At 44.3% G+C, this 12,474-nt stretch overlaps 1 protein-coding gene, 2 non-coding genes and 1 pseudogene across 3 annotated transcripts in view; 1 reads left to right on the forward strand and 3 right to left on the reverse strand.

The window, feature by feature from the left end:
- ldhd (lactate dehydrogenase D) overlaps positions 1 to 12,474 on the reverse strand; it is a 57,110-nt gene that overhangs the window by 37,409 nt on the left and 7,227 nt on the right. The gene's annotated exons all lie outside the window — the stretch shown is intronic.
- Positions 23 to 5,021, forward strand: LOC102792721 (uncharacterized; annotated as a pseudogene).
- On the reverse strand, positions 5,663 to 5,733 carry trnag-gcc (transfer RNA glycine (anticodon GCC)). Its single transcript has one exon. It is a non-coding gene; the product is annotated as a tRNA-Gly (tRNA).
- trnag-gcc (transfer RNA glycine (anticodon GCC)) lies at positions 6,861 to 6,931 on the reverse strand. Its single transcript has one exon. It is a non-coding gene; the product is annotated as a tRNA-Gly (tRNA).

Consider the following 12,474-nt stretch of genomic DNA (forward strand, 5'->3'; position numbering starts at 1 on the left):
TTCCAGTTCCAGTGCCTGGTTATGAGCATGACCTGAGCAGCTGGAATTGTTCTCCGCACCAGAAGCTGTGGATGAAGACTGAGCTTCAGGACCTTGGACTGTGGCCTAGGTCTCGACCAGTGCGTCACGCAGGGAACGCGATTTCACTCTGGCGTCTCCCTCCACAGCCTGAGCTCATAGATACAGTGGCTGACCTTCCATCGCCAAATTTCTTCCAGCTCCACCCCTTCTTTAGTTGGAAACCTGAGAGTGCTATCATGGTCAGGTTAAGAAACAATTATATCTTGCCATGTCTCCATGGTTGCTTTCGTTCACAAGTGGTCTCTGCTGGTGTGGGCAGGCCACGAGTAATTGTTGGCACCAGTGGTCAGTATTACATCCTCTCCTCACGACTCTGCTGCAGGGCTTGTCGCAGGAACTGGTTTGCTGACAATCCACGATGGCTGGAGAAACTGCCCAAAAGGTTTACCAACCTTCTCCCTGCTTTTCTTACATACAAAAAGGCCATCTGCAAGTCTGTTATGGATGAGCTCAGGAGGACTGGCAAATCTCCAGCAGACATGGCAAACCAAATAAATGAACTCATGCACCTCAAGTACGAGCGAGCTCACCTGGCGTACCTCCATGCCACAGAATCGGTCTGGGATTCTGAGGCAGGAGCTCATGGACAGAGGACCATTGGGCAGTTCCTGAGGAAGGAAAATAAGCCACAGGAGTTCAGGTCTTATGAAGACCCACATGCCTGGTGTGGCGTCTCTGTGTCCAGCCATTACCTGACTGACTGCCTGCTCGACGAATTCCGACGTCAACATCCAGCCATATCCAAACTCCTCCCGGGCACTTTTGGCCACATCTTCAGGTCTGACCACACCAGGAAGGTGGCACGAAAAGTCATGCTGGCATCTGGGGTCATGTCCAATTATTCCATAATGAATGAAAACTGGCTGATTGTTTCGTGGGTCATGGTTCAGTCTGAGACAGAGAGGTCCTTGGAGCCCATGTACTAGGGAATGGCCAAGAGGTACAGTGATGCAGGAGTGGAAAAGGCCGGCTACCACTGGGTGGACAGGTAAAAACCGTAATCATCCTTGTCATTCAAACTGCTAATCTGTCTGGACAAACTGAGTTTTTCCTTTTTAAGATCAATTTGATGCACACACATAATATTCCATATACTACATGTATTTGTATTTCTTACATTTAGGGATTGCTGTGCTCCATTTAAGATCCCAGACTGCATCCCTGGTGAAAATCTATCGTGGGATGCCTGGAAAACTACTTCTGCTGTTATTGCTGCGGCCACATCTGGACCAGTGGCAAACAGCTGTGCCTCTTGAACCCACTACAATAAGAACATTATTGTAAAACTGGACCTGTTCCACTGCCTGAGGCGATTTTCGCGGGAGTGCACCTCTGAGCATCATCCTCTGTTCAGCACTTTCTACCAGCTTCTCACTGCTGCATTCTCAGTGGTTGATCAGGCGGACCTGAAGAGGCTCCAGGATGCTTATAAGTTCTGTGGCATCCATCCTGCTAATCCCACAAAGCAACACATACGGGAGCACTGCGGGAGCAAAATACCACAACCCACTGAGCTGCTGAACAGAGTGGAAAAGATCCTGAACCATTTTCACCTGGCCACAGACCCCAACAACGTCCCAATCTTCAAGCCATCCATGCTGAAGACGTGGCGCATTCAGAGAGTGCACATTCTGCGTGGCTCCTCAGTGACCCTGAGCTCTCAGAGGGTGTAATGTTTAGGTACGGTGGGACTCTTCAGCTTAACCATGTCCCTGGTGAAGGTGCCAAGGTCCCCATCTGGATTCCTGTCCGAGGCACTTCACAGCAGGAGGGTTATCATTTCCACCAGGCCCAGCGGATCAACGGGACTCACGTATCCACTGAACTATTCCAGGCCCAGGGCATGACAGAGGTGGCACGATGGAACTACCAAAGACTGGTGGACCGTAAGCAGCCAGGTGTCATTCTCCCTTCTGTTTTTGATCCAGCTCTAGTGGTGGAGTTGAATGCAGCCTCCAGGAGAGTGACCGGTCAGGAGAAGTACCCTGCACTTCACCTCTCTGACAGAGACACTGGAGAGCGATTTGGGCTTGAATACAGAGAGCCAGGCTGCCGTCCAGTCCCTCTGAACTGGGACAAACACAAAACCCTGAGAAAAGATGAACCGGCTGCCCTTCAGCCCCCGTCCTCTGTTCCAAAACCTGTGGCTGCCCAACTTCAGGTTCCAGCAGCGGGACCCTCCTCCAGCCTGGCACCGCTTGGTGTGGCATCCCCCGCACCAGCACCACCTGTCACCCACCCTTTCTCTGGTGCACTTTTAAAGCAGGAGTTAGCATCAGAAGACACCCAGTAACCTACAACAGTCATGGGTAAGTTAACATAACGGTATTGTCAAACAATTCCGTGTCATTACTATTATTATTATTATTATTAATGTATACATTATTATTATTAGTTCATTACATGAAATGAGTAACTATTACTATTGTTTCCCAGAAATCTCTAAAGCTCTACGTCTGCCGATGTGGGCCTCACCAAGGAGTGCTCGCACTGGACCTATAAAGACAGGTGGACGGGTTTTTGTGCTGGACACGACCCATGAAAGAGGCAATAGATGATCTGTTGCAAAAGTACCACGGGAAGAAGGACAACCTGAAGCTTGTGGATCAAGATTATGCAGACATGGTCCATCGCTCTGCCACAGATCCCAACAGCCTGCTGCATCCCACATCCAAGGTGCACATATCCCAGTATGTGAAGCACTTGGCTAAACTTCTCAACACCAATTCATCTTTGAACATAAGCCCAGAAAAACTTCTGGAGACTCAGCAGCTGTGGCACTCTTTAACTGAAGGCAGTGAAACAACTAGTGTCCCTGTAGTCACCGTAGAGCCTGCTGTCTTTAACCCGCCTCCTCCTGCCCAGTCTACACCTCTGACACAAGTCTTAATAGAGAAGATTGTGGAGGGCATCTTAGAAAGGCAGCAGCAGCCTGAGGGGAAAAAAGGCAGACAAAGACTTGTCTTGCCTGTGGACAGCCCAAGTCTCAATATGAGACAGCTGGATCCACCGTCCACTATTTTTTACCAGAGAGGGCCTGTGCGCTATTTCTATTGTTCCAACAAGGTGCATCAAACTTATGCTGCTGAGGGAATCACTAACCCTAAAATGCCCTTTGAGGAATTTGCCCAGACAGACTTTTTCCAGAGGGAACTGGATGCTACCAAGAAGAGGGTGGAGAGAAGGATGGAGGAAAAGTCCAGAATCCCAACAAGCAGGCCACCTCTGCAGATTCAGCCACAGGGACCTGAAACGGGGAGTACACACAGCTGTTTTCACACCTTTGGTCTTCCCCCAGAGAAAGGTTCACACTCCCTTGCTTCCTCTTACAGTGGAGAAGACAAAAGATGAACTTTTCCCGTGTGAATATCTGCTTCCAGCTTCCTGAGATACCTTCTGTTAGCGGCATGAATGTGTGAAAAATTGAGGCATGCTCTTTTATTGTACAATAAAATAATGTGAATAATACATAAATATAAATAAAAGACATTCCTTTACACAGTATAGGTACCTGATACTCCACAGGCCATAACACTATGATATAAATAGAATGATAATCAAATAATAAGAAAAAGCAAAGTGAAGAATAAATGTTATCCACATTAACCAAATTAAAAATGGTGTTTATCTAACACAGCCTTTGTCCCAACCAGGACTTGAACCTGTGCTCAGACGGTTCAGTGCAAAAAAAAAAGAATCATTTTTTACACTGGCTGAAAAGCTGCGATTTGATTGGCTGTTTCACCTGCATGGGAGGCTGGGATTGTTTAGCTCAACAGGTCTAAACAGTTTCCCATTCATTCTCTATGGTAGTGCTAAACTACGGATTTAATATATTATTCACCACTGTGACCCTTCCGGCGCTGTTGCGAGTTTGAGACCTGGCAGTTTTAAACAATTTCCACCTTTAAATTTCAGGGAAAAAGACAAGTTATGCACCACTTGCAACAGATCTCAGCGATCCTTGTTCATTCGTCAAAGGTAATAAACGTTGTTTAAAATAAGAGTAAACCAATAGATTAAAAATTTCAGTTGTATTTTAAAGGTAAGAGAAGTGTTCACTGTGATTTCATTTACTTGATTAGTGTAAGAAAACGTCCGTCACTTGGTTAAAGACGGTTACATTTTATCAGCTGTGATAAAAAGGCATGGTAAATGATGAACAATTCTGTCTTGATGTATGCTCAATCATCCCGGAAAGTAAATTCCAAAAAGTTGATTCTGTACATCTGGACGTAGTGTTTTCAGTGGGAGAAACGTTTTGTCACTCATCCAAATGACTTCTTTAGTCTCAGCTGGATGCAGGTTTCCCCAAACTTCTAAACAGTACATTTGCACACAGACTGAAACTAGCCCACTAAATAAACAATGGGCTGTGAGGCCAGTTTCATTATCATTAATATGCAAATTGTCATGACCATTGATGATTGTATGTCAAGATTCACAAGAAAGTTGTATTCTACTCAGGGAAAATCTGTGGCGTTCCACAAGGAGCCACTTCGATACCTTCTCTAGGACCCATCGGATGAAGATACAAGGATTAAAAATGAGCTTCAGGACAAGTCTGCACCTGTGAAGCAGGACCCAGTGCACTGATCCCAGCAGCTTACTGCACCGCACATCCAAGCTGCACATATCCTGTTATGTGAAACACTTGGCTAAGCTTCTAAACACTTCTTTGAACACAAGCCCAGAAAAACTTCTGCAGACTCAGCAACTGTGGCACTCTTTAACAGAAGGGAGTGAGACAACCAGTGTTCCTGTGGTCACCATGGAGCCAGCTTACTTAAACCCACCACCTCCTGCCCTGTCTACACCTCTGACAAGACTCAATAGAGAAGATGGTGGAAGGCATCTTAGAGAATCAACAGCAGGAGCAACCTGAGGAAGGAAGGCAGAAAGATTTGTCTTGCCTGTGGACAGCCCAAGTCCCAATATGAGACAGATGGATCTTCCATCCACTATTTTTACCAGAGAGGGCCTGTGCCGTATTTCTATTGTTCAAAGAAGATACATCAAAGTTATGCTGCTGAGGGAATCAGTAACCCTAAAATGCCCTTTGAAGAATTTGCTCAGACAGAATTTTTCCAGAGAGAACCAGAAGCTACCAAGAAGAGGGTGGAGGGAAGGACGGAGGAAAAGCCCAGAATCCCAACAAGCAGGCCACCTCTGCAGATTCAGCCACAGGGACCTGAAACAGGGACCAAATAGCCCACACATACGGGCTTCCCTGGAGTGGCAGGAAAACATATCTGCTGCCCTTCGAAAGTGTACTCTATACAGAGACAAAGGCATGGACAAGGAAATGACCTGGAAGGAGTTTCAGGAGTCTGCTTTCTATGAGGCAGAGAGACTTAGATGGAAGAAAAAAAAATGAGGAAGAAACAGTTGATATTGTATATAAGACAGTTTTGTTCTAGTTGTGAATTTCTGCCTGTGTCCTTTCCGGTCAAAACAAAAAATAAATTTGCGGGTTGTATAAAAGTAACTTTAAGACAAAATTTGCCAGGGGTATGGATAATTACAGGCTTAACTGTGTATATATTGTTGTGTGTGTAAAAAGAGGGAAGAAAACTAGAGTTGCATTGGCCGGGAGTCGAACCCGGGCCTCCCGCGTGGCAGGCGAGAATTCTACCACTGAACCACCAATGCACGCTGCAGCAGCCTTTGCACAGAAGACAGAGGACGGTCCCACAGGCCAGTAGCACATTTAGGATTGTTGGCTACAAAACACTTCACTGTGAGAGTGCGTCAGCTACTATGTTGTCAGTATCTTTCTTATGCTTAATCACAAGATTATAATCCTGTGCCAGCAGTGCCCGATGCATCAGTCGTTGGTTATCATTGTACATTCGGTAAAGAAAAATGACAGGATTGTGGTCTGTGAGCGCAGTTACCAGAGAGGAGCTGGAGCCAACATACACTGCAAAATGCTGCAGGGCAAGAAGCAGAGCTCGTGCTTCCTTCTCTATAGTAGAATAGTTCTGCTGATGGCATTTGAACTTGACATAGAAAAAACAGACAGGATGGCACACGCACGCCTCATCATCCTGCAATAACAAAGCACCAGCTCCAGTGGCACTAGCATCAACATCTAGCTTGAAAGGTTGAGAGAATCAGGGGCGCTGCAATGGAAGGAATTTGCTGACTCGAATGCATGCTGGAACTGCATGCTGTGTTACATAACCACACCACATCTGCTTTCATTGCTGGCCAAAAAAAATGTTCCGATATGCGGTCATATGTCTTGTAACACCCAAATGACCTGACTATGAATGTTCATGTGCTAACCAAAGCACCTGCTGGTGAAAATTGGAAACACTATCTGCTGAACTGTACTTGTCTCCTTACATTGGACTCCACCTGTGTATCAACAAACCGTCAGAAACCAAACATGTTTGCTACTTACCCCCCTTTGTACCATCATCTTCAGGCGCAGCGGTAAGACATTTGGCTAATGATGGGTAAGCAGAGGGATTCTCAGATTCAGTAGCAGGCTCAACCACACTTTGCGCCTGCTCTTAGGCACCATTATCCACTTTATCAACAATACTTCAGGGCTAACAATACCAATAAAAGAGAGACATGTAACACACACTCCAAAGGAAGGAGCAAACATATAGCCTTGGGGCTAAACTATGAAACAATGAACAATTTGCGGGTTGAATAAAAGTAACTTTAAGACAAAATTTGCCAGGGGTATGGATAATTACAGGCTTAACTGTGTATATATTGTTATATAGTGTGTGTGTGTAAAAAGAGGGAAGAAAAATAGGTGTTGCATTGGCCGGGAATCGAACCCGGGCCTCCCGCGTGGCAGGCGAGAATTCTACCACTGAACCACCAATGCTCGCTGCAGGAGCCTTTGCACAGAAGACAGAGGACGGTCCCACAGAGAGTGCGTCAGCTACTATGTTGTCAGTATCTTTCTTATGCTTAATCACAAGATTATAATGCTGTGCCAGCAGTGCCCAGTGCATCAGTCGTTGGTTATCATTGTACATTCGGTGAAGAAAAACGACAGGATTGTGGTGTGTGAGCACAGTTACCAGAGAGGAGCTGGAGCCAACATACAAGCCAACATGAAGCCATGTTTAAAGAATGTACATTATCTGGTATGTAAGTGCAGCATGTGGTGTTGAATAAGACGCACAATCCTCCTTTCTCAGCCAGGATCATGTCCAGTGCTACACAATGTTGCATTACAGCAATTCTGAGAGCGTCTATTTCTTGGTTTTTGTCCCTCGTTGACTTTGCAGGATGCATTGAGGAACAAGCCAAATCTATAGTCCAGTGTCTCAATTCTGAGAGCATGTTTCCCAACTCCTGCCCACGGGAAGAGTGAGTTGAGTACCTTTTGTCCATTTGTCCAGAGTTTGAATTCTTCAGGTACGTCGATTCCCCAGATTGAGTTATGTGGTCTGACTGTTGAAGTTAAGCGTTTCTTCCTGGGTGAGGATGGTGATGTTGATGTGCAGTTTACACAAGTCATTCTGAAGATGTGGTCAGAGATCAGAATTGGTGCACTTGTTCCAGGGTGTTTCCCATATATGATTGGTTGTACTGATGTGCTCGGCATGTGCGAGCAGACGTAACAGTCTTTCTCTGTGGTTCTGTTAAACACGTATCTGTATCAGGCATTTTTCATCCAAGGATGGATGTGGTCTTGTGTCATGTCCGGTAGATGTGAGTTGTCATGTGTCCATCTCTTATCTCGACTCGTGTATGGGTTTCTGCCGTCTTCCAGGTCGGATAGTCTGATGAATAGAGCGGTGCCAGTAGTAAGACGCCAGTCATCACCTGAGAACACTTCATGCTTGAGGTTGGTCACACCCAAATGTATCAGTAAGCCTAAAGTTGGTCAGCGGCTGGAGAGAATGAGAGTGCGAGCTGAGCTCAATCAGCACTCCTCCCTCGCCACTGGACCTACTGACACCTGGTGAAACACCCCTTACACTTGTGAATCTCTGGTGGTCTGGGCTTCAAGCTCTACTTTCTTGCAGTCGTTGGTTATCATTGTACATTCTGTGAAGAAAAACGACAGGATTGTGGTCTGTGAGCACAGTTACCAGAGTGGAGCTGGAGCCAACATACACTGCAAAATGCTGCAGGGCAAGAAGCAGAGCTCGTGCTTCCTTCTCTATAGTAGAATAGTTCTGATTCCCTGATGGCATTTGAACTTGACATAGAATCAGGAGCCGCTAAGACAGGGGCGCTGCAATGGAAGGATTTTGCTAACTCGAATGCATGCTGGCACTCTACAGACTATTCAAATTGTACCTTTGGGCTATATAACCTGGTTAACCCTTTAAAACCGGTCGGAGCGAGCACGCTCTGTTTTGCGTAACTATTTTTAAATCCCGGTAGCTCTGCAACCACGTAAGCTAGCGCAATAATTTTTTTTGCATATGAAACCTGAGGAGTTGTACTTACATCTTATGCCATCAGCTTGTCCTCGGTCACAGTTTCCTTCCACATATAGCTTTGCAAAAACTGCATAAAAAGCACTTGCAGCAACAAAAACATAATATTCCAGAAACACGCTTTGCCGATCTGATCAGCTGTTCATAACACTTCCTACATTGGATTAGACGTCAGCGTGAACTATCGCATGTCCGCCATGACCTGCCCGAAACCGGAAGTGACGTCATTTTCGCGGAAATGTAGTTTTTTACCGTCCGGGCCTCAATGAGCCTATACTGGTGTTTTTAAAAGTTATGTTTGACTTTATGACTTTCTGTGTCGTTTCTGGGATGCTTAGAACTCAAATTGCACTGCTGGAAATAGTTTATTTTGATGCATAATATTTATTTTCGTTTTTCCTGCAGTGTATAAAAATTGGTGTATTTCACAAATAAAACTATGAAGGCACTCAAAATAAATTTCCTGTGGTAGGAAACTATTTTGTGCAACTTTTTTGTATTTACAGTTTTGAGGGATAAGCCTCTTAAATTTCTCTAACTAGAAATATATGTTAAAAAAATCAAAAACGATTTTCAATTTTTTTGTCGTTTATTGCACTTTTTTGCAATTTATGTAATCACTATGCACTTAATTCATACATATTATTAAAATCTAGGCTGTAATGGTTGTATTGATGTATAGCAACTTGAAATGCTCCCAAAAATGGCTCCACAGCATGTAAAACTATAATATAAGCTCTGGTGGACTTGGTTCTATGGTAGGTCTTAAAGGGTTAAAAGAACCACATTCGCAAGGAGGGTTTTAACAGAAACACCGGTAATATCTGGTCATACCTTGGAACCGCTTTAGCTCCTGCCTGGTGGTCGGAGTCGGACAGTTCAAGATTGCAACAATCTTTGCCTCCACCGGGTGGACCTGTCCAAAACCAACCTGCTTACCTAGGTACGTTACTGTTGCCTTGCCAAACTCTTATTTTTTTAATGTGAACACCTGTCACCTTCTTCACTATAAAATAGGGGCCCAAGAGCAGAACCAGGGACAGACAGGCCTGTCCCCAGGCTGAAATTGTCTTTTTAGTGCTTTACTATCAAACCATTTCTTCATGTTAACCTGGGACACACAGAGAGCCTCTTTTGCTAACAACATAGCACATTGCCACCGATCCCTACACATCTTCACAAAACTCAGCAATAGGGCTGGGCCACATTATACCGTTCACGGTAGGGATGCACCGATACCGATACTGGTATCGAGTATCGGGGCCGATACTGTAAAATGTGTGTGTACTCATACTCGTAAAAGTTAACCGATACCATGAATCGATACTAACTTATTTCATTAATCAGAGGGTGGCTTGTCATTTCTGTTGTAGTTTTTTAGATTGGCCACTAGGGGGACATCCCGCGCTAAACAGGCACAGGGTCAGACGAGTGAGACTGGAGACTCCAGATAAAAAAGAGAAACTGGAGGCTGCTGTAGCTAGGCTAAACAAAATGTCAGCAGTGTGGACCGGAACAGCCAACTTTAACTCAGGTTTTGGAAAAGCGATGAAAAATGTCAAGAGAAAATCCACGGGCAGTTAAAATAACAGAGGCTCTGACTCATTTTATTGCTCTGGATGACCAGCCAATGCCGGTCATGGAAAATCAGGGAGATAATGGTGCCAAAACTTTCTGAAGAGGTAAAGACAAGCAGTGTGTGTGCGATGTCAGTTCTTGGTTTAACGGCACAGTGGACTGATGATCCACGGGCAGATGAGGAGTTTGTTCGTCAATGCTGAATACTTAAGTTATTTTGTTTGTTTGTTTACAGTATGGATACTCTGCAATAATTTAAAAGTTTATTTTATTCTCAAACCTAATTTGTATTTATTTTATTCCAAACAGAAGTGTTTATTTATTATTCTGAAAGCTCGAGACAGTGCCAATAGTTCAGTGATATTTTGTAAAATTACAATGAGGAGACTCTGCAATAATTTAACAGAAGTGCTTATTTTTCACTTGAAAATTTCTTGTGGTCATTTTTATTAAGATTTTATTTTTTATCGGCAGAGAATAAAATAAAACTTGTCTTCCAATTCATTGCATTTGTGTGTGTGTGTGGTAGAAGTATCGGTTTTTGTACTCTGTATCGGCAAGTACTCAGATCCAAGTATCGGTATCGTATCGGTTTGAAAAAATTGGTATCGTTGCATCCCTAGTTCACGGTAATACCGGCATAATGTTAGGCAACGATAAGAAAATGAAATATCGCGATAGAATATGGGTAAAATGCGCAGTGCCCTTTGTTTTTATATGCTCATACGCACATGGCAGAAAAAGTATGGCGGCGATGGACAATGACATGGACAAAAGCCCATCTCTGAATGAAATGGGTGAAGCAGAATTGGTCAGTAAAAATGGTGCAACTTCGGTGGTGTGGAAGTGGTTTGGTTTTCGTCCATCTGATACCCACCAAAGCACAATTTTTTTGTAGAACGTGCAAGCGGGCTGTCGTGGCGATGGGAGGAAACACTACAAACCGATTTCATCATTTGAAGCAGAAACACTTGGAGTACAATAAAGCTGTTAAAGCATGTGAAGAGTTGTCCACTTCAGCTAGCAAGTAGCAAACACTGGGGGGAACTAATTAAACACATTGTTTAGCCAGGGATATGATGCCCACTCAGAGTGTGGAAAGAGGTGGTTTCAAAAAGATGCTTAAAACGTTCGATCCACGCTACAAGCTACCGACCAAGAAAGTCGCCTTGCCTGCTTTATATGAAGAGATCCGTACTGAGGTGCCAAATGCGTTATCTTCGGTGGAGGTTTTGCGTCCACCACGGACATGTGGTCAAGCTGAACATCAGACCCCTACACGAGCCTCACAATACATTACGTGGACAAAGACTGGAAGCTACAAAACAAGTGCCTCGAAACAAGTTCGAGGGACTTGTTTCCAGACTTTCATGCTTCGGACATCGCCTGCACATTGCAATAGGTAAGTTAATTATAACGTCAGATTAAGCACTTATTGTATTAGTTTAAATGATGGTAATAATACTGATGTTGTGTTATTAATCTCTGGATGTGGGTAGTTGTACCTTTTAAATGTATGTCTTTTAGAAAGAAGTGTGAAGCACCCAAGGATCAAACGAGCAGTTGGAGTGGGAAAGAAGATTGTTGCTGCTTTTGGCCACCGCTGCAAGCGCCAGCGAGCTCTGCAGGCTGCCCAAAAGGCACTGGGCCTACCAGAACACAAACTCATAACTGAATGTTGCACTCATTGGGGTTCAAAGCAGAGAATGATCCAACGGCTGCTGGAACAAGAAAAAGCTATACCACAGGTTTTAGCTGCTGATAAAACCACAAGGCACCTCATGTTGACATGGCAAGACATTTTCATACAGAATTTTTCAGTGAGAGTGAAAGCAAAGCCATCAAAGTTCAAGTCATGAGTGAACTAGAGCATCTTGTGTCACACCAGGGTAGCACAGCCACAGGTTTTTCAGAAACACCTCATAGATCTACTGGAGACCAAACAAGTCAGGGAGCTGTTAAAAAGCCAAAGAAGAGTCTCGGGAGTTTTTTGAAGGGACCAGTTAGTGGCAAGATAGAGGTAACTGCAGAGAGGTTATCATCTGAACTGAGCAGTTATGTGAATAGTCCACCAGCAGACAATGAGTGTGATCCTCTTTTGTGGTGGAAAGTTCACACAATAAACTTTCCCCACATCAGCAGATTAGCTAGGAAATACCTCTGCATTCCAGCAACTAGCTCTGCATCTGAAAGGTTGTTCAGCACAGGTGGAAATGTTGTAACTTGTCAAAAGTCCTCCCTTAAGCCCACATCTGTAAATATGTTAGTGTTTCTGACAAAGACTCTGTAGAAAACTTCCAGGAGCAGTAGCATAATTTATCCATGTTTTGTTTGTTTTGTTTTTACTCAAGAGTTTGTTATTTGACTTATTGATTTTGCACACTGAGCTTTT

The sequence above is a fragment of the Neolamprologus brichardi genome, chromosome 7 (assembly GCF_056152115.1).
Source record: "Neolamprologus brichardi isolate AB-2024 chromosome 7, ASM5615211v1, whole genome shotgun sequence".
NCBI lineage: Eukaryota > Metazoa > Chordata > Actinopteri > Cichliformes > Cichlidae > Neolamprologus > Neolamprologus brichardi.